Raw genomic sequence first — 27,211 nt, forward strand, 5'->3', positions numbered from 1 at the left:
CCATGCCAAGTGTGACTGGCTTATAGCTATTAGTCTTTTAAAAATTGAAAGCGGGCCAGGCGTGGTAGCTCACGCCTGTAATCCCAGCACTTTGGGAGCCAAGGCAGGCAGATCATGAGGTCAGGAAATCGAGACCATCCTGGCTAACAGGGTGAAACCCCATCCCTACTAAAAATACAAAAAAAATTAACCAGACATGGTGGTGAGTGCCTGTAGGCCCAGCTACTCAGGAGGCTGAGGCAGGAAAATGGCATGAACCTGGGAGGCGGAGCTTACAGTGAGCTGAGATCACACCACTGCACTGCAGCCTGGGCAACAGAGTGAGACTCTGTCTAAAAAAAAAAAAACAAAACTGAAAGTTTCTCTTCTTTAAAGAATTAAAAATAAATAAATAAATAAATAAATAAATAAATAAATAAACAAATTTTAAAAAAAGGCCAGGCACAGTGGCTCACACCTATAATCCCAGCACTTTGGGAGGCCAAGGCAGGCAGATCACCTGAGGTCAGGAGTTTGAGACCAGCCTGACCAACATAGTGAAATCCCATCTCTACTAAAAATACAAAAAATTAGCCAGGCGTGGTGGCATGCACCTGTAATCCCAGCTACTCGGGAGGCTGAGGCAAGAGAATTGCTTGAATCCAGGAGGCAGAAGCTGTGGTAAGCCGAGATCGCGCCATCGCCCTGAAGCCTGGGCAACAAGAGCAAAACTCCGTCTGAAAAAAAAAAGAAAAGAAAAAACCCTTCAAGCAGATTTCTGGGTAGACATTCTCAGGGTTTAACAAGGAAGTGGGCTAGTTAGTTGTTAATTAGTTGTGGTAGAGTAGAGAAGGGGATGTGGTTATCTCTGTACCCAAGTTTGACTTGAAAGGCCACATGGGCAGATGTTTCCAACTCTTGAAGATTCCCTCAATCCACCTCTGCAGGTGCACACCCTCCACCCCAGTTCACCAGCCTTGCTGGTTTGGGTCCTCAAAACAAGACGTTCTGCCCTCTCTTCCTTTTCATCTCCTCATACCCAAGTCCTGGCTCTGAGGGATTTTGACCCTGACCTCATTTATTTGATCTTTCTCCTTATCTTAAACTTGGTAACTTGTAAAGTTAGAATCTCTGTTTGCTTGCTCTGTCTTCCAAAGCCTTTCTTCTTAGGGGTTAAACATCAAGTGGCTCCTAAATATACCTGGAGCTTACAGTCCTCCTCCCTCGCTGGAAGAGGGTTTTAGATGACAGTGATAAGGGGGATAGCATAGCTCTCAGCTGTGGCTGGCCTTCTTTTCAAAGCATATGTGTGGTCCAGCTCCCACAGGTGCACGGCCCTGAGTCTCAAAGTTACAGTGCTCATACCCAGTGTCTGATGAGGACAGACAATCTTAGAACTCTCTAAATGCCTTTTGCTTTTCCTGCAAATGACTGTTGAACTCAATCTATTGGCAGAACGTAGGAAACTGAAGAGCCTCAACCTCAGAGAGATAATTATTTAAAAGCTAGAGCTCATTCCATCCTTAGGGTATGATATGAGTCCCTTATCTTTGTAACTTAATTAGCTGGAATCTAATGAGCTTAATTGATATATTAGAAACAGAAAAATAATCACTAATATGATTTATTACAGCTTGAATTGAAAGCCTAACTCTGTTCCTTCTGAACTATAATTAATTTGGGTTTGTTGTTAAATATGAGTATATTTTGAGTATATCAAAATACATTAGAGGCCAGGCGTGGTGGCTCACGCCTGTAATTCCAGCACTTTGGGAGGCTAAGGCAGGTGAATCACTTGAGGTCAGGAGTTTGGAACCAGCCTGGCCAACATGGCAAAACCCCATCTCTACTAAAAATACCAAAATTAGCCAGGCATGGTGGCACATGCCTGTAATCCCAGCTACTTAGGAGGCTGAGGCAGGAGAATTGCTTGAACCCAGGAGGTAAAGGTTGCAGTGAGACAAGATCATGCCATTGCACTCTAGCCTGGGCGACAGAGCGAGACTCCATCTCAAAAGCAAAAACAAACAAAAAGAAAACAAAATACACTAGAGATCTGAAGACAATGAGGTTGCAATTAGGTATGCCAGGGGGCGCTATGTCTCAAAGTTTACGTTTTACTCTTTCTTCTGGCTTGGGACAAAATTTTGAATGAATTTTTTTTAGCATAAAATCGTGTCTTTTAAGGGTTTTACATTTTTGTTGCACTCTTCCCATTTTTTTCTTCATCTTCTGTTCATCATTGGCCCATCTTTTCCCACTCCTTTTCACTCTACACTACTTCTCTCTTTTTTTAATGTTTCTCTTCCTCTTTCTTTAGTAGTTTCTCTCCTCATTTAACCTTTCCCTAAATCCAGGATGAAACTTTTCCTTTTTGAAATGACGTATATGCTAATTACTCTAAGGTAGGATATACCCAAGGTATCAAGAGAGCACATGTGCTGAAAATGATATCCATCAACATGCACAGAGACCACATTTTCTGAGCCAAAATTGGCATATGTGTTCCAATAAGTATGAGGCTGTTTTGGGGAGCAGCAGAATAAAATTTTTAAATTGAGACTTAATACAATAAAATTCAGTTCTCATAGTCTCGGTACCTGTATCATATGAAGAAGATCTCAAATGCAGCAGCTCGTGCACTTAAGAGACTCCTCATATCGCCCGCCATGATGTTTCTTCACGTCTTGTACCTAAACCTCCTGACATGGGTGTCCTTCCTCTAGCTTATACAATGAAAATGAGTGCATTATATCTGCAAAGCCCTTATTAAATTGAATATATTTACCTTGGCAAGAAGGGACCTCTCTTGGTTTCCTTACTGGTTCATTGGCATAAATTGGTTTACAGTGCTCTCTTTGGAGGCTCAATGAGCATATCCAGAACATGAAACTGATATATATTAACTGGGGAAACAGAGAAGATGGGGGTACACAGCAGCAGAGGACAAGGCAAGGCCAGTTGGGGTGCCTAACCATGAAACCAGGAGTGAGGAAAGGAAGATGACCTTGGGAGGGGACTGACCTGGCCCCAGAGACCATGTCACTGTTTGGCCAAGTTGCAGGAAGGAAGTTATTTGTTTTTCTTTTTTGCCCTCTCCATCTCTACCTTCATCTTTCTGTCCTCCTATCTCGTCTCTCTGTGCCTGATTTGTGTCTTAGAAAAAGAGGTCATAGATTTACAGAGTGATGGAGCTGGAAAGGGAACTCCAGAGTTATCTCCCCTAACCTCTTGAATGAACAAACAGTTAAGGAGCCTGGAGCCCAGAGAAGTAACATAACTCACCCTGCTACAAAGCGGCAGAGGCTTATCTTGAAAGTAGCCCAACAGTCAAGGCGTTTTCACCAACACCGTGCTGCCTCTCTCTGGAAGAATTTTGAGGACAGTGAGAAAATAGTAACAAAACATTATACCCTGTCAGGAAGGACAAAAGGGAAGAAAATAAGTGGCTTATAGAAAAAAGAAGAGGGGGCCAAGTATGGTGGCTCACGCCTGTAATCCCAGCACTTTGGGAGGTTGAGGCAGGTGGATCATGAGGTCAGAAGTTCAAGACCAGCCTGGCCAACATGGTGAAACCCAGTCTCTACTAAAAATACAAAAAAAATTAGCCGGGCATGGTGGCAGGAGCCTATAATCCCAGCTACTCGGGAGGCTGAAGCAGAGAATTGCTTGAACCCAGGAGGCGGAGGTTGCAGTGAGCTGAGATTGGGCCACTGCACTCCAGCCTGGGTGACAGAGCAAGACTCTGTCTAAAAAAAAAAAAAAAAGGTAATAGGAAGAAGAAAATAGAAAAGGAGAAAAACAAGATGGATGGAGAGGTAGAGGCATGATGCCACCTTCTAATAAGCCTCTGCTAAACTATTTAAAATAATGCTATGGATTCTACTCCTTAGGTATTTACCCCAGAGAAATGAAAACCTCACACTAAAATATTTGTATAGTTACGTCCATAGGAACTTCATATATAAAATTAAAAAACTGCAAACTGACCAAATGTCCATTAAAAGGAAAATGAACAAATTATGATACATCCATGCCATGGAATGCTGGCCAGAAATACTACCGATATAACCATGAACATGAATGAATCTCACAGACATCATGCTGAGCAAAGAAAACAGACCCCAAAGAGTACATACTCTCTGGTTCTGATTATGCAAAGTTCTAGAACAGATGAAAGTAATTTGTAGTGGAAAACAATCAGAGAACAGTAATTGTCTGGAGTGGGTGGAGAATGGTGATCTTGATAGGGATTAACTGGGAAGAGGCATGAGGAGAACTTTCTGGTGTGATGATAGTGTCCTGTATCTTGATATGGGTTTGGATTATACACATGAATACATTTGTCAAAACTCATGGGAAAATACACTTAAGATCTGTGTATTTCATTGTGTATAAATTTTATCTCAAGAGAAAAAAAAACCCACCAAAAAAACTAAACTCTAGTTAATGGTATGCGTGTTCAAGTGTTTAGAGCTGAAGCTACTTGCTTTGAAATGCATCCAAAAAATAAGATGGATTGATAGATGGAGAGATAGAAGATATGGGATAAATTTGGTACTTATATTAAAATGTTAGTTTTATAGTCTAAGTGGTGGGTATATGGGCATTCATTATAAAATTCTGTCCACTTTTCTGTACGTTTGAAATATTTTATTTTAAAATGTTAAGAAAAAACTTAATAGGACATAGTACATGATATGGTTTGGATCTGGGTCCCCACCCAAATCTCATGTCGAATTGTAATCCCCAATGTTGAAGGTGCGGCCTGGTGGGAGGTGATTGAGTCATGGGGGCAGTTTCTCATGAATGGCTTAGCACCATTCCCCTAGTGCTGTTCTTGTGATAAAGTTCTCACGAGATCTGGTTGTTTAAAAGTATGTAGCACCTCCCCCTTTTCTCTCTCTCCCTTTTTTTTTTTTTTTTTTTTGAGACAGAGTCTCACTCTGTTGCCCAGGCTGGAGTGCAGTGGCGCAATCTTGGCTCACTGCAGCCTCTGCCTCCTGGGTTCAAGCAATTCTTGTGCCTCAGCCTCCCAAGTAGCTGGGACTACAGGTATGCACCGCCACGCCTGGCTGATTAATTTTTGTATTTTTAGTAGAGATGGGGTTTCACCATGTTGGCCAGGCTGGTCTCAAACTCCTGACTTCATGTGATCTGCCTGCCTCGGCCTCCCAAAGTGCTGGGATTACAGGCATGAGCCACCATGCCTAGCCCCCCTTTTCTCTCTTGCTCCTGCATCTGCCATGTAAGATGTGCCTGCTTCCCCTTCACCCTCTGCCGTGACTGTAAGTTTCTTGAGGCCTCCCCAGAAGCCACTATGCTTCCTGTACAGTCTGCAGAACCATGAGCCAATGAGACCTCTTTTCTTTAGAAATTACCCAGTCTCAGGTATTTCTTTATAGCAATGTAAGAACTGACTAATATAGTACATAAGAAGGAAAAAAGCTTAAAATGTCATGCATGAGGATTTTTAACTGGAATCATCCCTTACCATAGGTGTGGAGAGAGATAATGAGGATAAGGAAAGGTGGGATATCAGAATATCAGACACTTCCATCTCACCATTTTATTTCAGGCTGCTCTGTTTGTCTTTTTTTTTTTTTTTTTTTTTTGAGACGGAGTCTTGCTCTGTCGCCCAGGCTGGAGTGCAGTGGCCGGATCTCAGCTCACTGCAAGCTCCGCCTCCCGGGTTTACACCATTCTCCTGCCTCAGGCTCCCGAGTAGCTGGGACTATAGGCGCCCGCCACCTCGCCCGACTAGTTTTTTGTATTTTTTAGTAGAGACGGGGTTTCACCGTGTTAGCCAGGATGGTCTCGATCTCCTGACCTCGTGATCCACCCGTCTCGGCCTCCCAAAGTGCAGGTATTACGGGCTTGAGCCACCGCGCCCGGCCTGTTTGTCTTTTACAAATACACAAACAGTTGGTATTTCCAGAGGAAGCTCTAGAACTATCACATCAAGCCTCCTAAGCTCCTCCTCCAGTCTTTTTTGCATACCTTCCTACCTGCCTTTTCTGCCTTTCTCATATTCTCCGCTACTCACGGGCAAACTGTGATTGGTACAACCTTAATATTTTATCAATTGTCATGAACATGGATGATTCACTTTTCCAAGTGATCTGTTTGCTACGTGAACTTCTGCTCCAGTCAGACACTAAGTTCTAACAGCTAGTGTAGCAAACAGCTCAGCATGTGGATCTGAACCTGAGCTGCTCCTTGTTGAGTTCTGATGGGCAGAATTACCTTGTGGTTTGAGTTCTGGGACGTGGGACTTTCAGTGCGAAAACCAGAATGAGTTAGTCATCCTATCATTGGCAGCTGACAACTCGCATTCATAACAATTCAAGTCTATTTCTAAACTAAGATAGTGAATTAATTCGATGTATTTTACATTTTACTTAGTGTTGTATATAATTTTTTTAATGTGTAAATATCTGATAATGTTTAAATCAAATTCTGTAGATAAAATGCCCTGAAACACAAAGTGTCTTACCAAAAATTGGCTGAAAACCCACATACTATTTATGATATAGTTCATGAGAACTAACAAGTGTAAATAAAGCACAAGAGTGTGGTCTGGCCTCAGGCGTGTGGTGTTCATTCGCAGGCGGCCCCAGGCCCCACGTGGGATGCCTCAGGCTATGAGCCCAGACTCTACGCTTGGGCTGTTACTGTCCTGCACAGCTCTGCTAAAAAAGAAAATATACCTTTCCTTTGATTGGTATTTTTCTTTTTCATTATAAATTAAGGCAGCAGTACTGATTTCTAGGAATCAAATGTAAAAAGCATTCTCTTCTCTTTAAAATCAAACTCATATAGCTAGTTATGTGTATTGTAAATATTCAGTAAATAATGACAGGGATGACAGAATTCAATGTAAGTAGATAATAGATCTCTCCATTAAATTCCTCTTTCGCCCAGGCTGGCGTACAGTGGCATGACCTCGGCTCACTGCAACCTCCGTGACCTCACCCCGCCCCACCACCGTTTCCAATGATTCTCCTGCCTCAGCCTCCTGAGTAGCTTGGATTACAGGCACCCACCACCACACCCAGCACATTTTTGTATTTTTAGACAATACTGGGTTTTGCCATGTTGACCAGGCTGATCTCAAACTCCTGACCTCAGGTGATCCACCTGCCTCGGCCTCCCAAAATGCTGGGATTACAGGCATGAGCCACAGCACCTGGCTGAAATGCCTATTTGAAACATACCCTACCTTCTAATGAAAAAGAATTACTAATCCTTACGAATATTAGACACTTTTTCTGTGGATTATGGTAGCAAGTAGTACTCATGTAAAAATACCTGGTCTCCTGGCTTTATTTTTAATTTATTTTTTTCTAACACAGGGCCTCACTCTGTCATCCAGGCTGGAATGTAGTGGTGCAATCACGGCTCACTGCAGCCTTGACCTCCTGAGCTCAAGTGATCCTCCCACCTCAGTCTCCCAGGTAGCTGGGACTATAAGCACACATCAGCACACTCTGTTAATTTTTGTATTTTTTGTAGAGATGAGGTGTCACTGTTTTGCCCAGGCTGGTCTCAACTTCTGGGCTCAAGCAATCCAACTGCTTTGGCCCCCCAATGTGCTGGAATTACAGGCGTGAGCCACCACACCCGGCCATCTCCTGGCTTTAAATATGTTAAGTGAAATACACACTTTGAAGGAATCTGTAGATGCTCCTGTACTTTCCCCAAGCCTGGATGTCATGAATGGTTTCTTTCCAGTAGAAGACCGATAAAATACTCAGGGGTAAAGGACATAAGGCACCTGAATGCCTGGTGTGCCTAAGACATCCACCTGCCCTGACTCATTTCACATGGAACAGCAGGACCGGAATGTAAATGAGAATCGCATAGTGCCTGGCTTGTAGCTCTCCTGAGGAACTTCCCACATTTGGTTTCTCATCCGTCACACCCTGAGTGTGTGATGTTCCTTTATGCCTCTGAGTTTGTAGGTGCTGCACCTTCTTCCTAGAAACCCTGGCCACCCTTCATCTGGTGTGCAAATCCCTAGTCATCCTAAAGACTTATCTTAAACAACACCTCCTCCGTGAAGCCTCCCTAAAGTGTTTAGCTCGTGCGAGCAGAATGAGGTGCTTTCTCTTCTGCTCCTCCAAGTTTCTTGATCATTCTATTATAGCACATGAATAACACCAAAAGTATCTGTACACATGTCTTTCTCTGCACTAAACTGTAACTTTGTGAATGTGCACATGGTAGACATTATGGTCAGGAAGCTGCAGGAATGAATGATTGTATTTATTTATGTTGGTCCTTTTTCTCCAGTTCCTAATTATATGCCTCAAGAATGTGGGTACAGGTTGTTCTTACTCATTTCCTACACCTTGCTGGTTATAACACATTGTCTTGTACATAGGCAAAAATAAAAACTTGAATGAATGAGATGTCATAGCAATAACCATATCTGCAAAACTGACAAAACCTTATTTCAACCTCTCCTGTGCTATTTTAATCCAGAATCCATAGTATTTTTCACTCAAAAAGGAAAGTACCAAAGTTCTCAAAATAGAAGGAAAGAATAATGAAAATAATAATAAAAGAAATAAAACAAAAAGGAATAAATAACAATCATGAAAGAATTTTCCAGATTTATGTAAGATAAGAGGAGACTAAGATCCAGACCACTGATGGCTTTAAAAGTCACACACTCTGTACTGACATACTAGAGGTGTCCAGATTTTCAGGTCCTCAGGAACAATTTGGACACCCAGGCCTCTGGCCAGATTGAACGTAGGTGGAGCCTCTTTATGTTATCTCTTCTCCACATCCTGGCCTTTTTTTTTTCCGCCCCCAATCCTCAGATATAGTGCTGAGGGTATAAACTGGCAGCCCAACCCACAAACCTGTTTACTCACACAGTGGTTTTATGTTTTTAAATTAGCTGCCAATATGGAAAGAGTGGGGAAGTTCGCATAAACATTCCCAACTTCAGATTGCCAACTTCCCTTAGAAAATCACATCTGGCAACGTGGTAGAGGCACTTAATGCTCTAACCAACTGATGCATGCTTTCTCAGATATACCTACTGGATTAATTTATGGCAATAAAATTTTTTGTCTTTAAAAAAAAAGTAACCATTTGTAATGACACTGAGCCTTGCCCCCAAAGCCATAAGGAGGTCACCAGTGATCTCCTAAGTACCTAATGATCCCCTGTCTTTTCTCAGTTCTCACCTCTGAAAGCTACCAACATTCTATCCTTCTTGAAACCTTCTCCTTCACTGGCTTCCATCAATTTCTATTTTCTGGATGGCCTGCCCCTCTCTGACTACTCCTGTATTTTCTTCCTTTTTTCTTTACCAAATATAGAAATTCCCTAATGTTCAGTCCATCCTCAAACCTCTTTCCCATGGCTATTCTCTTTTCCAGGAAATGTACTCACTACCATGGCTTTAGTCACACAGCCTCTCTGCGGGTAACTTTTCTCTCTTGAGCTCAAAATCCACATTATCAATGAACTCTTACTATTTCTTCCCTGCACCCCATCCTTTACTCGATATTGGCATGTCCAAAAATATTAGGCTGGTGCAAAAGTAATTGCAGTTTTTGCCATTAAAAGTAACTGCCAGGAGAATCACTTGAACTCAGGAAGTGGAGGTTGCAGTTAGCTGAGATTGGGCCATTGCTCTCCAGCCTGGGCAACAGGACGAGACTCTGTCTCAAAAAAAAAAAAAAAAACACCTTTGCACCAGCCTAATAAAATATCCAAATCCAAACCCAATGGGGTGAATGTCAGCTGTTTCTGTCTGCCCTGCATTTCTGTTTTCACTGGAGATCTACCAGACTGTCAAAATTTCCTACCTGGCCTAAGTGGAGGGAACACGAACCAAAGCTTCACCAGCAGTGGTACCCCATCTTCCTGTCCGCAGTGATAGGGCCGAGGAGTAAGCACCTGCCGTAAGTGGGATTTGGCATCTGGAGATGAGAGGGAGTCATCTTAGATCATGAACTATGAAGATGCTGCGGCTGTCTTCCTGGCCACATGGAAGCTTCAGAGGGAAGGCACGGCACCCAAAGAGAAGCAAAGCAGAGCCTCTGAGTGCCTAGGACCAGGAGCGTCCAAAGCCAGACGCAAGACCCTGGGTCTCACAATTAGAGCAGTAACCAATTCCATTTGTTCATAAGCTAGTTTGATTCCACTTTGTCAGTCATCAAAAGAGCCCTCTTGGCCAGGCATAGTAGTTCACACTGGTAATCCCAGCATTTTGTGAGGCTGAGGCAGGAGGATCGCTTGAGCCCAGGAGTTCAAGACCAACCTGAGCAACATAGTGAGACCTTGTCTCTACAAAAAATTAAAAAATTATCCAGGTGTAGTGGTACATACAGCTGCTTAGGAAGCTGAGGCAGGAGGATTGCTTGAGCCCAGGAGGTCGAAGCTACAGTGAGCTATGATTGTGCCACTGCACTCCAGCCTGGGCAACAGAGCAGGGTTCTGTCTCAAAACTTACAAACAAACAAACAAACAAAAGAACCTTCTTTTATTACCCCATTCTCCCAGTGGATTAGTCCATTTTCATGCTACTGATAAAGACATACCCAAAACTGGGAAGAAAAACAGGTTTAATTGGATTTACAGTTCCACATGACTTGGGAGGCCTCAGAATCATGGCGGCAGGCGAAAGGCACTTCTTACAGGGCAGCAGCAAGAGAAAATGAGGAAGAACCAAAAGCAGAAACCCCTGATAAACCCATCAAATCTCATGAGATTTATTCACTATCATGAGGATAGCATGGGAAATATGACCGGCCCCCATGATTCACTTACCTCCCCCTGGGTCCCTCCCACAACACATGGGAATTCTGGGAGATACAATTCAAGTGGAGATTTGGGTGGGAACACAGCCAAACCATATCACCTAGTTAGCAGGTCATAAAAATTGAAGACATCTTTAACTCTCTCCTCTCCTTTCCTCCAATATTCAATTTGCAACCAAGTCTTCAAATTCCATTTCTATAATCATTGCCACAATCCTACTCTCTTCTCAACCTTATTGCTACTATCCAAGCTAACAGCCTCACATACCTTTCTAAAGACTTTTGCAGTAGTCTACTAACTGGTCTCCCACCTCCAGACTCTACCCACCCTTGAGACCACTGTTAGATCCATTTTCCTAAATCGTAAGTCTAGCTACCTAGTCCCCCTTTTAAAAAGTTTCCATGGGTATCCATTGCATCCAAAATAAGAAAAGATGTCTGTCCTCATATGCTGGGGCTGCCATAACAAAGTACACAGACTGGGTGACTTAAAAACAACAGAAATGGATTTTCTCACATTTCTGGAGGCTGAGACCAAGGGGTCTGCCTGGTTGGTTTCTTCTGTGGCCTTCATCCTTGGCTTGCAGATGGCTGTCTTCTCCCTGTGTGTTTTCCTGGCCTTCCCTCTGTATCTGTCTGGGTCCCAATTTCCTCTTCTTAGAAAGATACCAGTCACATGGAATTATAGCCTACCCCCAATGACCTCATTTTAACTTAATTACCTCCTTAAAGACCCCATCTCCCAATGCAGCCTCATTCTGAAGAATTGGGAGCTACAACTTTAGCACATGAATTTGGTGGGGCAATGGTGGAGAGACACAATTCAGCCCATAACAATTCCTCATTCAGATTTCTTTGTTTCTTTTTTTTTTGAGATGAAGTCTCACTCTGTTGCTCAGGCTGGATGGCAGTGGCGTGATCTCGGCTCACTGCAACCTCCACCTCCTGGGTTCAAGTAATTCTCCCACCCCAGCCTCCCGAGTAGCTGGGATTACAGGCACCTGCCATCATGCCTGGATAATATTTGTATTTTTAATAGAGAACTGGGTTTTACCATGTTGGCCAGGCTGGTCCTGAACTCCTGACCTCAAGTGATCTACCTGCTTTGGCCTCCCAAAGTGCTGGGATTACAGGCACGAGCCACCATGCCTAGCCTTCTCAGATTTTTTTTTTCTTTTCTTTTTGTGAGATGGAGTCTCGTCCTGTCGCCCAGGCTGGAGTGCAATGGCACGATCTCGGCTCACTGCAACCTCCACCTCCCAGGTTCAAACGATTCTTCTGCCTCAGCCTCCCAAGTAGCTGGGATTACAGATGCCCACCACTATGCCCAGCTAATTTTTGTATTTTTAGTAGAAATGGGGTTTCACCATGTTAGCCAAGCTGGTTTCGAACTCCTAACCTCGCGATCTGCCCACCTTGGCCTCCCAAAGTGTTGGGATTATAGGCTTGAGTCACTGCAGCCAGCCTCAGATTTCTTCATATGCCTCCAAATGAACATTTTCAACCCTACCAAATTTATCTGCTTGGAATATGCATTCTCTTCCTATCTCCATCTCATATCTCTGTTCATCAGAACCCTTCCCATCCTTCAAAGTCCTTCACAAATGCCCTGTCCTCTAAGCTGTCCTACTTTCTGGATGGGACTTTCTCTTCCATTCCTTTTGAGCAGGACATCCTGCATCCTCACATTCCTTTGCCTTCCCCTGCCTTGGGAGTAAGACTTCTCTCCACTTTAGGTCTGGTGGAGCTTCCAGGTAGAGAACCCCTGGCCACAAGTGTGAACAAGCTCAGCCAATCATAGCCGATCTTCTGGGGATTTGCACACACCAGACAGAAGGTGGTTGGAACTGAGTCATTTGATGGTGGCACCCTTGACGGGTCTTGCGTTCTTCTTGCTACAATCCTCAGTGCTGCCTGGCTTCTGTCATTCTCAAAGCATCTGTTAAGCTCTTTTTTCTACTCAGTGAGTTACCCAGAAGGCTTTCAATAAACCCATTATTTTTTCTGACTTGAGTTAACCAGTATTCATTTCTTTCATGTGCAATCAAAGAACCCTATTAATATACTTTGAAGCCCCAGAGTACAATGTTTTTTCATCTCATAACACACCCTATTTCTGCCTTGTACGGAATAGCTTCCATGATTTCCCCCACGTTACTTCTTTCCCCCTTGCTTTTTTCTACATTCAAGCAGCTGGTCCACTTTGTGTTCATTGCCTTAGGAGGATGTAAGACAGTAGAAAAGAGAGAAGAAGTTTCCTAGTAACAGAAATACCCTACAGCACAGACAACAGATTTGGAAGCAAACATTATTTGTAATAGTAAGATTCTAGATCTCACCTGCCCAATCTTCCCGGACCAGAGGATTCTCAGAGTTAGAAGCAAGAAGGAAAGACGGAAGGAGACTCAGAGAGCTAAAATGCTCACTGGTCCTGGGAGAAGCAGCATTTTCTCCTGTGCCCCTGGGAGAACCTTAGGGAGGTAGCAAGGCTCCATAAGGAAATGGATGAGTGCTGTGTTTATGCATGCTGCAAAGAGGCGCACGGGTTCCGTGCAACCCAGAAAGGCCTAGAAGTAGCAGAGAGAATCAAAAGGTAGGTCCTGAAGGGACCTTGCAGAGGGAATGAGTGTGTCCCCATGACTGCCTGCACGAACACATAATACACAACCACAGGGGCAGCGATGTCTCAGCAGATCGTGCTGACAGATGACATTGAGGACCAAAAAGCACCCCCTCCTGATGGCTTCAGATTATGTAAGCCCCTAGAATTAGTCATGACCCAAAAAATGGTGAGGACCCCAACTGAGCTTATTCCAACCTGGTAAAAAGTAGGGCTCAAAACAGATATTAAGTTGTTAAATAAATAGAGAGAGAAATTGTTCTTTGTTACCTGGGTTGAATACTAAGATTTTTTTCCCCCAACATGTTTATTTATATACCAGTCTTGCCCTTCCTGTTAGATGACAACACAGCAAGGACTGTCACTCTCTTGTCTTTGTATCCCCTACAACTGCTGTCACAGGAACTTATGCAAAGTATACATTCAATGACTATGTCTTTAAGTTGAATTGAATTGAATCAAGTAACGACTCAAACTTGAAGTTTACAACAGGGTTAGATTACCAATATCGATGGGATGTTTATTCTTGGTTTATGGGAAGTGTGCTGGATATTTTGCATATTTTTATGAGAGTGAGAGTTGTATCCATGATCTAGAAACATCAATGGAATCTGCTTCTCCAGCATAACGGGGCTTGTTTGGCCCTAGTGGTTAGAAGGGATTGGCGATGTCTCCCATTCACGGTCGGAGGGTGCTTACACATTGGCAAAACAGAACCACAGAATTTGAGAACTGGGCAGGATATTAGCCATCATGTAGCCAACAACTTCACTTATTAGTGGGGAAAAAACTGAAGCCCAGAGGTATGACAGTTTACCCAAAGTAACAGAATCAGTGAGAGAGGTGAGGCAAGTATTCTCCTCACTCTCCATTTCCCCATCTGGCTGAGAGTCCATGTCCTGCCCTTCACCCAGTCTCTTGCAGACCCTCAACTCATTCTTGCTTCATTGTTTTCATTGTCCATCCTCCCCAGCCACCTGGCAACACCTCAACTCAGATCAAACCAAGGTCTCTGATCTTTTTGTACACCCGGGCTGCTGGGCTCTGCTTGAGAATATCAGACAACCTCACAGATTGGTTCCACTAGAAATCCATGACTACCAGACTTGACTGGGCCCTCCATGCTGCCAGCAATCTATATCAATCTTTCTCTGTCCGCGCTCTCCGAGTTTCCATTCTAGTTATTTCACAAATTTGTCTACTCTCCTCAAACTTCTGGTCCCACTCCATTGCCCCTTTTCACTCAATCCTACTAAGATGAAGTCCTCTGAAGGGAAAACACTCAGATCCCCACCACCAAGCCTACATGTATATCTGCATCCACACTCACAAGGAGCACGCTTCGCCTCGCAGTCTGAGGGAGGCCTTCACTCGCGCTCTGAATTCCGTCCCCGCCCAAAACCCCTTGCCTTGCATTGCCCCTCTCTCTGCTCCATCTTTTGCCTCTGAAGCACTTGCTTATCTGCAGACGTGAGTTGATGCACACAGATGGTTCCTATTTTAAAAATCAAACACACTTCCGCAGCCCTGTGTTCCCCGCTGTTCTCTTCCCACAGCCGCCTCACTTCTCCCCTCCTGAGTTATCCACTCTCGTCATCTCCATTTCCCACCACAGTCTGGCGGGTGCTTCTGGTCAGCTAGAGTTGCTCTCACCTGGGACCTCACTGTTGTCTATGGTGAGCGTGTCGGTCCTCACCTTGCTGACAGCATTTGACCCTGTTCAGTGGTCTTCTTCTTATTCTATTTATTTATTTATTTAGAGGCAGAGTCTCGCTCTGTTGCCCAGGCTGGAGTACAGTGGCATGAACACAGCTCATTGCAGCCTCTATCTCTTGGGCTCAAACAATCCTCCCACCTCAGCCTCCCAAGGAGCTGGGAGCAGTCATCCTCTTCTTGAAAACATTCTCTTATTGATTTCTGTGATTCCACATTCCTCTGATTTTCTCAAACTTCTCCAGCCACATTGTCAGCCTCTTTTTCAAGCTAATTTTCTAATATCCATTCCTTAAAGGTGTCCCTTGGTGTTGGTATCTTCTCTGATCACCCCCAATACTGTCCCTAGGCAATTTCGTCCACTTCTTGGCTTCAATTACATTCATATTGAGGTCTCCCAAATCCATACCTGCCAGTCCTGGCCTGGGTCCTGAGTTCTACATCTGTAAGTCTACTGGACATCTTCACGTGGCATCCCCAATTCAACAATGCCTAAAACTAGACTCCTTATCTCCATGTCCCCCCACCAAAAAAAAAAAACCAAAATCCTCCTCTTTTTCCTCCCAGTCAAAGGCAACATCACCCACCCAGTCATCCTCCTGAACACCTTCTACCCTCATGGCTCCCAAATGGAGTCAATCACTGGACGCTCTCAAGTCAACTCTAGATCTTCCTCAAATCAGCCTACCCCAGAGAGAAAACTGTAGGGAAATGGTTAAACTTGCAGTTAGACAACGGGGCTTCAAATCTGACCAGATCTGACCAGGCACAGTGGCTCACGCCTATAACCTCAATACTTTGGGAGGCCAAGGTGGGAGGACTGCTTGAGCTCAGAAGGTCAAGACCAGCCCAGGCAACATAGCGAGACCTAAATTAGCTTGGCATGGTGGCACGTACCTGTAGTCCCAGCTACTCAAGAGGCTGAGGTAGGAGGATCATTTGAGCCCAGGAGGTTGAGGCTGCAGTGAGCCATGTTCGTGCCACTGCACTCCAGCTTGGGCAACAGAGTGAGACCCTGCTCAAAAACAGACAAACAAACAAATCCCAGATCTACTTACTTGGCAATGCAAGCAACTTAGCCTCTCTTTTTTTCTCCATTTGTAAGATGCACATGGTGATAACAGAGCCTTCCTCGTGTGGATGCTATGAGGACTTACTGAGCTTGTGCATAGAAAGTACTTAGAAGAAAGCCAGGCACAGTGGCTCCTGCCTGTAATCCCAGCACTTTGGGAGGTCAAGGCGGGTGGATCACCTGAGGTCAGGAGTTCAAGACCAGCCTGGCTAACATGGTGAAACCCTGTCTCTACTAAAAACACAAAAATCAGCCAGGCATGGTGGCGGGCACCTGTAATCCCAGCTACTCGGGAAGTTGAGACAGAAGAATCACTTGAACCCAGGAGAAGGAGGTTGCAGTGAGCTGAGATCGTGCATTGCACTCCAGCCTGGGCAATAAGAGCAAAACTCTGTCCAAAAAAAAAAAAAAAAAGAGAAAGAAAAAAGAAAGAAAGCACTTAGAAGAGTACTTGGCACATCGTCGGTGTTACCTCTCCTTATAGTCCTCACTGCCACCCACTAGTAGCAGCCACGCCCTCGTCTGTTTCCCGGCTGGCCAATGCAGTCTGCTGAGGGGCTTTCTGTCTATGACTCTGCTCCACTTCCAATCTGGCCTTCACACTACCCTCAAAAGGATTTTATTAAACAAAACTTGTTCATGTCACTTCCCTACTAGAAACTTAAAAGTGGCTGCCCATTGCCCTTAAAACAAAATTTCAGATTTCTGATGACAGCTTTCAAGATTCAGCATGACCAGGCCTCTGCATGCCTTTCCAAGCCAATCTTCTACCATTTCTCCTCAATTCCTTTTGCAGCCACACAACCATTTCCTAAGACACAACTTGCTCCTTCTCACCTGGGCCTTCTCACCTCTGGGGTTTTGCAATGCTGGCCACTCCGCTGCAAACACCCTTTCTTTACCTCACCCCAATCCCTCACCTACCTGGGCTGTGCCAACCCCTGCTTATCCTTCAGGTCTCAGCTAAATATCACTTGTTTGAGGAAGACAGGCTTTTGTGAAGGTTAATATTAAGTGTCAACTTGACTGAATTGATGGATGCAAAGTACTGTTTCTGAGTGTATCTGGGTGTTTCTGGGTGTTGCCTCTCCCACTGGTAGAGGCAGGGCACTATCCAATCAGCTGCCAGTGCAGCTAGCAAAAGCAAGTGGAAAGGAGGTGGAAGAACCTGACTTGTTGAGTCTTCCGGCCTTCATCTTTCTTCCGTGCTGGATGCTTCCTGCCCTTGTGCACCGGTCTCCAGGTTATTCAGCTTTTGGACTCTTGGACTCACACCCGTGGCTTGCCAGGGGCTCTCAGGCCTTTGGCCACAGATTGAAAGCTGCACTGTCCATTTTCCTACTTTTGAGGTTTTGGAACTGAGACTGAGCCACTACTGGCTTCCTTGCTCCTCAGCTTGCAAATGACTTATTGGGGGACTTCACCTTGTGATCGTGTGAGTCAATTCTCCTTAAGAAACTCCCTTTCGGCCAGGCGCGGTGGCTCACGCCTGTAATCCCAGCACTTTGGGAGGCCGAGACGGGTGGATCACGACGTCAGGAGATCGAGACCATCCTGGCTAACACGGTGAAACCCCGTCTCTACTAAAAAATACAAAAAACTAGCCGGGCGAGGTGGCGGGCGCCTATAGTCCCAGCTACTCAGGAGGCTGAGGCAGGAGAATGGCGGGAACCCGGGAGGCGGAGCTTGCAGTGAGCTGAGATCTGGCCACTGCACTCCAGCCTGGGTGACAGAGCGAGACTCCGTCTCAAAAAAAAAAACAAAAAAAAAAAAGAAACTCCCTTTCCTATATTCATATGTCCTATAAGTTCTGTCCCTCTAGAGAACCCTGACTAATACAGATTTAGCCTCCCAACTTAGAGAATGCCCCATCCTCTCCCTGTCCATAACATTTGCCACTGGGCTTTGTCATTGTCTGTTTTGTGTGTTTCTCACTGCAGATGATGAGCTCTGCTTTTTTTTTTTTTTTTTTTTTTTTTTTTTTTTTTTGAGACGGAGTCTCGCTCTGCCGCCCGTGCTGGAGTGCAGTGGCCGGATCTCAGCTCACTGCAAGCTCCGCCTCCCGGGTTCCCGCCATTCTCCTGCCTCAGCCTCCCGAGTAGCTGGGACTACAGGCGCCGCCACCTCGCCCGGCTAGTTTTTTTGTATTTTTTAATAGAGACGGGGTTTCACCGTGTTAGCCAGGATGGTCTCGATTTTTTTTTTTGAGACAGAGTCTCACTCTATCGCCCAGGCCGAAGTGCAGTGGCGTGATCTTGGCTCCCTGCAAGCTCCGCCTCCCGGGTTCACGCCATTCTCCTGCCTCAGCCTCCTGAGTAGCTGGAACTACAGGCGCCTGCCACCACGCCCAGCTAATTTTTTTTTTTTTTTTTTTTTTTTTTTTTGTATTTTTAGCAGAGATGGGGTTTCACCATGTTAGCCAGGATGGGAGCTCTGCTATCTTTTATAATTGTTTTTATTGCCTGTCTCCACACTAGAGTCCGAGCTATTTGGGAGCAGGGACTTCATTTGGTTCCCATCACGTCCCAAGAAGCTAGAAGTATGCCTGGCGCACTGAGTACCGCCTCAGTTAATATTTGTTAAATGAACTAAATGATGCCTAGGCTATTATTTTCCCAACACAGATGTCAGGTTTTTAGGTTGAAAAACATATATTACAATTCATTTTGGAAACTGAACGCCCAGCAAATCTTCTTAAAATAATATCATCTGTTCTTGTTCAGAGACCGCTCACCTTGAGAAACCTTGTACAATCTTCTCAGATGACTTCTCTGTACTTGATCATCTCTACTGTAATATATCTTCACGGAATAGGCTCCAGGGACCCCTAACCTTGAAGAAACCTTAGTTCATCTCTCTATAGAAAGATTTTTCTATCAGAAAGCCTGTGGGCTACTTTAACTTGAAATAATGACCTTAATCACATTTGACAACTCTTTCTACTTAAAATTATTTATGAGATTCAAGCGAGCAGTTAGGAAATTAATGACAGAGCTCACTTTAAATGGTCTTTCCTTCCTAATGCTTTTGCTATAATGACTTGCAACATAAGGTTGCCTTTGTTGGTTCTAGAAAGTAAGAAAAAGGCTTTCCTTCATTTAAAAATGTTATTTTAAAAATTTCTTTCCTTAAGCTAAAACAGATGAGATTCAGAAAGGGCATATGTCCCTAATTATTATGATTAAGCATTTATTCTTTTCACATTAATGTTTGGGCATCTTTTGGTCACCCAATCCTGTTCTATCTTCTTCTCTTTTTTGGCTTTCCTGCCTGCCACATCTCCTGATGGCAAAGAAAAAAAATAATTCAAAAGAGAAAAGTACACAATATACACAGATATACATATGTAGAGAGAGGGATCTTGCAATATAATCATATATGGGGAAAGAAGGATTTGCAGCAATGTCAATATAATCTATTAGTGTATATGTGTGTGTATATATGTATGTTTATATGTGTATGTGTGCATGTATGTGTATATATGTATATATAAAGACTCAGTTTCAACATGTATATCCATTTCCAGGGTCATCTTCATAAATGAGTAAAATTTTAATAGATGCATATGAACACATGTGTGTATGTGTATATACACATGTATATACATGTATACATGTATAAATATATACACATATATTCCATATTATGTGCATATAATGCATGTATATATACATATGTATACCATATAATATACATGTATGAAATACACATGTATTTTATATACATATGTATACTATGTAATATATGTACATGAAATACATTTATTTTTTATATATATACTATGTATTATACATACATAAAATACACATATTATATACATATGTATAATATGTATACTATATACACATACTGTATACTTTATAATACACATATATTATGTTGATATATGATATATATTTATATGTGTATTACATAGTATACATATGTATGTATACATGCATTATATATACATTTATAAATAACAAATACACATTTACATATATACTGTATGTGTATACATATACACATATACATATACAAACAATATACTAATATATTCATATTATTTGTATATAGATGTGTGTATTATCTGTGTATATTATACATATATAATATGAATATGTATGTGTATATAAACCCATGTGTTCATATGCATCTACAAAAATGTCATCCACTTATGAAAATGACCCCAGAAATTAATAGATGTACTAAGTATTTCTGCCCCTTACAAAACTACACTGCCATACACATTTGTTTGAATTTTTGATGTTTAATAACTCCAACGTTTCTCCAAAGGAAATGTTAGTAACCTTTTTGTTTGGCCTAAATGTGATACTTTTCCTTTCTTCCCAAAAACTCTCATATTAAGCCAAAGTAAAATAAATGCCCTCTAGATTTGGGGCTAATTCCTTGACACTACCTGAAAAACCAGGAGACACCCCAGCATGCTTGAAGCAGCCCAGAATTCCTGCTGGGGTGCATCTTGCGCTTCTTACACTGTGTGCTCTCCACCTGAGCTGGACAGGTGTCCCCGCAACACTGCACTTCGTCCTTGTCCCAGGGGACATGCGGCCTTTTCAGAAGAAGCTAAGGCCTTTCTTACTCACCACTGTTGCAAGAAGAATTTGACAGCTTTCTTTTCTGTGAACTTCTGGGCTTCCCTGCTCTTCCAAAGATCGTTCTTTCGCCATGCCCAAGAGCTGGCAAACTGTCCACCGCGAGCTGTGTGACACAGAATCTGCAGGACGTGCGGAAGGCCGTGCCGAGGCTCTGTCATTTTGATAGAGTTTTGGAAAAGGCGTCTCTTGTCTCTGCTATTCTTGGGAACGTGATGTGTGAAATGAAAGCAGAACAGTATATCAGTAAAATAGGCACTCTCCACAGGGGTTTGACAGCCACCTTAGTAGATAATGTAATAACAATGTGGCTCACACTTGTAATCCCAGCAATTTGAGAGGCCAAGGTGGGCAGATCGCTTGAGTTCAAGATTAACCTGGGCAACACGGCAAGACGCTGTCTCGACAAAAAATTTAAAAATATTGGCCATGTGTGGTGGTGTTCACCTGTGGTCCCAGTTACTCAGGAAACTGAGGTGGGAGGGTCACCTAAGTCTGCAGTGAGCCAAGATCATGCCACTGCACTCCAGCCTGGGCAACAGAGCAAGACTGTCTCAAAAAATAAAAATAAAAATAAATAGCTCTGCTAAGCATAGAAAGTGCTCCAGGGAGTACCCGGATTCAGTGTCGATAGAATGTCCGTGCCACCACAAAAATAGGAGAGACAGTGATTACAGCACACAGCACAGGAAGCAAGGAAAAGCACTTACATTTGCCTCTGTGGAAGGAACCAACAAGGCCGTGGGAAAATGCATAGCAGAAGGCAGACGCACAAACCCCTGGGAAACTGAGAGAGCAGCAGGATGACCTAAAGAAATCCAACAATGAGTATCAAGTGGTAATTTGACTTGAACAAATGTAATTTTTAAATAAATTAGCAAAACCAGAAAGAGAAAAAAAAGAAGGAATGGAGAAGCCAGATATCTCCTCCCACTTGCTAATGCTCGACTGTCAACGGGCGGCCATCCCTCCACTCCCTGTTCCCCATAAGGGCTGCCCTCCCGCTGAGTCCAGCTCTTCAGGAGGCAGAGTGGAGCTTTCAAGTGTTTCTGCAAACTAGAAAACCTGAGTTTCTACGACATTTTATTATTAATTAGACATGCTAATTAATCCAAAGCACATCACTTTCCTTCCCTGTACCTCAATTCCTCTCTGTCAACTAAGGAATTTGGACTAAATTATCTCTCAAATTCCTTTAGCTTGACTGTTGCATGCTAACTTTCTGAGTCACCTTTCATAAATGTGGAAATCTAAAGCCACTATTGTTCCAGTCTTGGATCCATGTAGTAAAAATGTTTGACCAGTTTAATTAAAGTATCTTTTCTACCAAACACAAACGTAGAAGTTTGGGAGAATCTAAAAGTAGATTTACCAGTAGTCAGTACTATGGAAAGGGAAGATCTTGCAAGTTAATATCCTACTAACTAGATCTTAAGTGGATCTTAAGAAAAAGGAGGCCGGGCATGGTGGATCACGCCTGTAATCCCAGCACTTCGGGAGGCCGAGACACGTAGATCATGAGGTCAGGAGTTCAAGACCAGCCTGACCAAGATGGTGAAACCTCCTCTCTACTAAAAATACAAAAATTAGTTGGTTGTGGTGGCAAGCACCTGCAATCCCAGCTACTCGGGAGGCTGAGGCAGGGAATTGGTTGAACCTGGGAGGCAGAGGTTGCAGTGAGCCAAGAGCACACCACTGCACTCCAGCTTGGGCGACAGAGCGAGACTCAGTCTCCAAAAAAAAAAAAAGAAAAAGGAACCAGGAAGGGAGTTTGCAGAGCAGCTTATCCCACTTTAAGAGTTCTGGAAGCAACAGAAGTTACTATTAACAATCCCTTTTTCCTGGCACAGAGTTTGATTGTTAGGACATTCTGGGAGAGACTGGGAAGATGGATCATGGAAGACTCTTAATTCTGCGTGTGTGTGTGTGTGTGTGTGTGTGTGTGTGTGTGTGTGTGTGTGTTTATAATTATTTTTTTGAGATGGAGTCTTGTTCTGTCACCCAGGCTGGAGTGCAGTGCTATGATCTTGGCTCACGGCAACCTCCGCCTCCCGGGTTCAAGTGATTTTCCTGCCTCAGCCTCCCGAGTAGCTGGGACTACAGGTGCATGCCACCACGCCCAGATAATTTTTGTATTTTTAGTAGAGACCGTTTTCACCATGTTGGCCAGGCTGGTCTCAAACTCCTGACCTCAGGTGATCTACCCACCTCAGCCTCCCAAAGTGCTGGGATTATAGGGGCAAACTACTGTGACCGGCCTGTGTATCTCTATGTGACTTAAGTCACATGTTATCATTGGATTCATTAAAATAAGTTCAATAAAATTGATGAAAGGTAAAATTTCCACAGTGAATGTTTATCAAACTTCTTTCGGGTTTATTTTGCTTAAGGGGGAGCTCTCTAGTGTAATCCTGTTGTAACCAAGCGAGTTATAGAGAAATGCCACACTTTGAGACAAATTATGGAGTCCTTTATTAGCCGGCGACCGAGAGGCAGCTAGCGCTCAAAATTCTATCGGCCCCGAAGAAGGTGCTAGATTCTCTTTTATACTATGGTCTAAATAGGAGAGGGGGGTTTAACTGAAGCAATTTTACAGAAGAAGAATAGGCAAAAAGTTAAAAAAAAAAATTGGTTATAGAAGCAGTTACAAAAAATAAACAGTTCCAGGTGCAGGGGATTAAAGTATCAGTAAGACATAAATGCAGGGGCTTTAGGTACCTTCCACCGAGCCCATTCCCAGGAGCTGCTGGTACAGCCTGCCTCAGTATCTTATCAGCAGGTGCATTCCTGGATGTGCGTGGAGTCAGCGTGCACTAGTTATTCCCTTAAGGGGGATAAAGGGGACTGCAAGTGAAGAAACTAAAATGGAGCGTATCCGGCTCTCTCTGCTAAGAGAGAGTCACTCAGGTTAAAACAAGGTAGGTTATCTCAATCCTGCACCTCTTCTCCCCTGTCCACTAAGAAGAAAGACAAGATCTTAAAGATCACAGCCCTATCCCACTCTGCCAAAAAGAGGGGAAAACCATAATTATTCCCTCAGGGAATTTTCTCAGCGTCTCCTCTGCATTTCCTTCAGTCAGCTTGCTTACTCCATGGAAATTTGCACTTCCCAGTGGTTGTCCAGAAAATAGCCATTATCTTACTAAGGTCAGAAATATGACAGAAGTTTTTGCCTAAGCAGAGTAAGAGTCAGAATGATAAACAAAAGGGATAATTGAAATTCGCTAACTAGTCTTTCAAAGAGAGCCTTAAATGAATTTGTCCTCCTCTGCCCTCTCGCTGATTTTTATAAATTGTTGGCAATCTTGCTTGCCACCAACTGTACTAAAGGGGAAGAGGGGAGAGAAGGACTTACCAGAGTTAATAGTACTAATATTTCTACTACCTGGCATAGCAGAGGCTACTAGAGATCTCTATTTTCTGTTTTCTATTATTACCCATTTTCTATAACAGAGGTCAGCCTGTGTGCCAAATCCAGCCCACCACCTGCTTTTGTAAATAAAGTTTTATTGACACTGATATGGTTTGGCTTTGTCCCCACCCACATCTCGTCTTGAATTGTAGCTCCCATAATTCCCATGTGTTGTGGGAGGGACCCGGTGGGAGATAATTGAATCATAGGGGCTTTTTCCCCCACACTGTTCTCATGGTAGTGGGTAAGTCTCATGAGATCTGATGGTTTTATAAGGGGAAACCCCTTTCACTTGGCTCTCATTCTCTCATCTGCCATCATGTAAGATGTGCCTTTCACATTCCACCATGATTGTGCGCCCCCCCCCAACCATGTGGAATTGTGAGTCCATTCAACCTCTTTTTCTTTATAAATTACCCAGTCTTGGGTCTGTCTTTATCAGCCGCGTGAAAAAGCACTCATACAGACACACAGCCACGAGCATTCATCTGTGTAGTGTCTATGGCTGCTGTCGTATGGTTAAATATGGCTGCCATCGCAGGGTTAAATAGTTGAGACAGAGGCCATGTGCCTCACAAAGCCTGAAATATTTACTAACTGGCCTTTTTTACAGGAAAACGATTGCCAATTCTTGTTCTATAATAATAGAACACACAACTTTAAGCAAGGTGCATGGCTGCCTAGAAGACAGGACTTACTTTTCCAGCCTCCGTGAAGCCCTGTCTTGTGTCTAAAGATTACCAATAAAATGTAAGTGGAAATTACGGGCCAGGTGCGGTGGCTCATGCCTGTAATCCCAGCACTTTGGGAAGCTGAGGCAGGCGGATAACCTGAGGTCAAGAGTTCGAGACCAGCCTGGCCAACATAGTGAACCCTGTCTCTACTAAAAATACAAAAATTAGCTGGGTGTGGTGGCAGAAGCCTGTAATCCCAGTTACTCAGGATGCTGAGGCAGGAGAATCACTCAAACCTGGGAGGTGAAGATTGCAGTGAGCTGAGATCGTGCTATTGCATTCCAGCCTCGGTGACAAGAGTGAAACTCTGTCTCAAAAAAATAAAAAATAAAGTAAGTGGAAATTGTGTGCAACTTCATCTTGAACCATAAGATGAGCTTGAGAATAGCAGTCATGCACAGCAGAGAAAAGGGGTGGGAACTGCTTGGTCCCCAACACCATGGAGCACCATGTTAGACTTGGACATTTTGCCAGGATTTCTAAATGGGAGGAAAATAAATTCTTATTTTGGATTTGAAATCTCTCACAACTAAATATAATCCTAATATGTTGGGCTATATCCATTTTTAACATAAAATGTAGCGTAAGCTAAAAATATTTTTTTATATATCTTCCTCAAACAAAAACACATGGCATCTGCATTCAAGTCAAAGAGACGTTACCAGACCATTCAAAATAATTCCAAATAAGTGACCTCCAGACCATTCAGTAAAAGCATCATTATAGAGAGGTGGGTGTGCTCCTTATTTGCGTCTTAAGTTTTGTTTCTACATGCTATAATTTCTCAGTTTATCATCCTCATCCTTAATTGGGTGAGGACAGCATGTTATTTCTGGGAAGTATAATGACTATTAAAGTTGTCACGCCCTACGTAACTGGGAATGTCAAATTCAAAATGTGTGCTTTCCTAATGTGTCATGACAAATTAATAGGCATTCGTCAGGGGAGAATCAGGTCAGGTTGGCTATAGGTTGACTCTTCCTTCTTGCTGTTATTGTCTTTTTGCCTTCATTGGTGATTGGTAAAAACTGTTCTATCACAACAGGCGAGAAAGCTGTGCCTGGTGACACAGCAGGTGTGGGGCACATGTCTTAACAAAATGCCTTTTTATTAATTTAATTAGCACCTGTGATCACAGGCTGGTGATGCAAGAGCGAGAAGCCAACACATGGACTCCACAAAGGCTGCCTTCCGCCACAGCAACCATCACTCCAGGACTCCTTCTTCTCTGTCTTCCTCCAGTGCAAAGTCAGGTGTCACTCACTCCTGTCGCCTGATCTCTATTACATTAAAAAGGTGAAAATATGGGCCTTTCTGGAAATGTGACAATTTGATGAAATATTTTGTTTTCACTTGATGAGGAATGTTCCATAATTTGAGAATAAATGTAATATAAATGTTTAGAGTAGAATCATAGAATTTAGAATGGTGGAAAATATCCTTGAAATCATTTAGCCTCAGCTCCTCACTCTCTGGAAAATAAAACTGGGGCTCAGAAAGGTGAGGTATTTGCCCAAAGTTATGGAAAGATCTGGATTAGAAAACAAATTTTTTATTTATAATCCAGGACTCTTTCCATGAATTGGGTATATTTCTCACTGTCACCCAGGATGGAGTACACTGGTGTGATCTCAGCTCACCACAACCTCCACCTCCCAGGCTCAAGTGATTCTCTTGCCTCAGCCTCTCAAGTAGCTGGGATTACAGGCATGCGCCATCACACCTGGCAAATTTTTGTATTTTTAGTAGACACAGGGTTTTGCCATGTTGGCCAGACTGGTCTTGAACTCCTGTTCTCAAGTGATCTGCCTGCCTAGGCTTCCCAAAGTGCTGGGATTACAGGCGTGAGCCACCCCACCTGGCCAATGCGTTGTTTTGTTTTGTGTTGTTTTGTTTTGAGACAGTTTCACTGTTGTCCCCTAGGCTAGAGTGCAATGACACCATCTCGGCTCACTGCTACCTCCACCTCCCATGTTCAGGTGATTCTCCTGCCTCAGCCTCCCAAGTAGCTGGGATTACAGGCACCCGCCACCACACCTGGCTAATTTTTGGTATTTTTAGTAGAGACGGGGTTTCGCCATGTTGAGCCAGCTGGTCTCAGATTCCTGACTTCAGGTGATCTACTCGCCTCAGCTTTCCAAAGTGCTGGGATTACAAGCATGAGCCACCACACCCGGCCTAAGGCGTATTCTTTTAGTGTCGAGCTTTTTCACTTTTTGAGGAACTGTGACACTGAGTTTGACTAGGTGTGTAACGGGTTTTGGACCACAGGGACTGTTTCCCAGAAAACATGTACTTCCTC

The 27,211-nt window shown here is 43.5% G+C and overlaps 1 long non-coding RNA gene across 1 annotated transcript in view; it reads right to left on the reverse strand.

Moving 5' to 3' along the window:
* LOC106997718 (uncharacterized) overlaps positions 1-26,189 on the reverse strand; it is a 56,893-nt gene extending 30,704 nt beyond the window's left edge. The window contains exons 1-3 of the long non-coding RNA XR_001443913.3: positions 26,036-26,189; positions 21,474-21,571; positions 20,755-20,961 (exon numbers count right to left, since the gene is read on the reverse strand). This is a non-coding gene — a long non-coding RNA (uncharacterized LOC106997718). The remainder of the gene's footprint in view (positions 1-20,754; positions 20,962-21,473; positions 21,572-26,035) is intronic.
* Positions 26,190-27,211: the final 1,022 nt, after the last annotated feature.

This window comes from Macaca mulatta, chromosome 3, assembly GCF_049350105.2.
Source record: "Macaca mulatta isolate MMU2019108-1 chromosome 3, T2T-MMU8v2.0, whole genome shotgun sequence".
Lineage (NCBI taxonomy): Eukaryota > Metazoa > Chordata > Mammalia > Primates > Cercopithecidae > Macaca > Macaca mulatta.